Source organism: Pteropus vampyrus, unplaced genomic scaffold, assembly GCF_000151845.1.
Source record: "Pteropus vampyrus isolate Shadow unplaced genomic scaffold, Pvam_2.0 Scaffold269, whole genome shotgun sequence".
In the NCBI taxonomy this organism is placed as follows: domain Eukaryota; kingdom Metazoa; phylum Chordata; class Mammalia; order Chiroptera; family Pteropodidae; genus Pteropus; species Pteropus vampyrus.
The window spans coordinates 662,306-664,204 of NW_011889050.1; positions in this window are offsets into that span (position 1 = coordinate 662,306).

Genomic DNA, 1,899 nt, shown 5'->3' on the forward strand with positions numbered 1-1,899 from the left:
AAGGAGGAGCTCCCATTAGCAAGCCCAGCCTATAGGTGAGAACACTGAGGCTCCAAGAGTTAACTTGCCCTAAGTTGCAAAACTCATGACGTGCCACACTGAGTGTCAAACTGGGTTAACTTCGCCACTCTACTGTGTGACCTCCAAACATCCATGTTGAATTCGGTCACTGGGCTGTGCCAGCCTGTGTCAGCAGGCAGCTCTGTGCTGGTCCAGGGCACTGAGCCTCCCTGCGTGGTCAGAACTCCACGCAAGCTGCCGCTGAGAAAGCCGAGACTGCTGACAGAAATTTCCAATCCAGCAGGGACAATTATATTTTACAAACCACTTACTGAATTTTACTTGTTTAATCTAAGATAGCTGATAATGCCCAGCTTAACAGACCCTGAAGCTCACAGGAGACACGAAGAAGAATATGCCCCGCTGTTTCTCCCAGGCACTTCCTGCTCAAGGTTTCCCTGTCTCCTGCTTTATGGGGAGGGGAGCATGCAGACATCTATGAGTATTCTCTCTGAGCCAGAAACTGTTCCAAGAATCCACATGCACTATCCAAACTAACCTTCACCATTTTCTGATATGAAGACCAGCTATTATTATCCAAGCAAGGTGAAGCCATCGTCCCGAATCACTCAATAGTGCAGAGACAGGAATGAATCTCGGCTGTACAGGTCTTGGTCGTCATGCTGTACCATGGCAAACTGTACCGTAGCAAAGACAAGCATGTTTGTTCTGTCTAGATCGCCTTACATATCATCAGCAGCAATCTGAACCATTATTATGTTCTTTTTCTTTTTTCTTTTTTCACTTCAACATTATAATATCCAACTGGTGGGTCAAATTTGGAATGAGAGCATAACTCTTGTGATCTCAAAATTTACTGGACTTACTTGCATTTAAAATTAAGGTGTTCATTGTTTATAATATAATTTGAGGGCTATTAACAGCCAATTTTAACATTTCCCATTAATAGGTAGCACAGTTCATTTGAAATGTTTTTAAAAGTTCAATATTTAAAGTGACAGTGACAGCTTACCTGCCATACATTTTTTTTTTTTTTTTAGAGAACCTGATGACAACCACTCCACTGGACACTTTCTTCAGAAAAATGGATATTTACCTGCAAAGAATCATACCTGCACCTTTAAGGAGTTCGCAGAGGCCCTGAGGCCCACCCATCAACCCCAATGACAAGAAGTAGGTCTGTGGGTTTACAAAGGTGGAATCTTTTGTGAAGCAAATGTTCTTTCTTTGACTTGCATTTTGTAACTAACTCCTCTCCCTTCTCTCTCTGCCTCTCCCTCTATACACACATATATCACAGTATATTCTCTCAGAAACTGTCACTCATCAGCATTTTTTATCATCAAAGTAGTATTCCCTTTTTCATATTCTGTGTTTCAAAGAAATGTTACCATAACAAAACATTCAATCTCACAAACATAAACAAAATTTTAGCTACACCATTTGGCTAAACTGATGCCACAGCTAATGTGCAGACCTTTAATTTTCAACCTGAACTTGCCTTTGAACTGATTTGTAGATTTCCTGCAGAATATATTCAGTATTGCTGTAGTTATAAAGCTATCAAACCAGATCCATGCGAGGGAGCAGCTGGCATAGGCTATACCCTTGCTACAAAAGAAATATACTTGTTCATCTAAAAAATACAAATTGTTGACAATATGGTCATCTTTTCTGGTTACTGTTTGCAGGGGCTTTGGATTTGAAAGTGCTTCGTACACATTTTATTTACACTATAATATCTGATTAGTGGGTCCAAATTTAAAGTGAAAGCACAACTCTTAAGGTCCCCAAATATACTGAATTTGCATTTAAAAATAGGGTGCTGATTTTCGGAGGAAAAAAATGGTGTAGATGATAGAGGCTCTGTTCATTCCT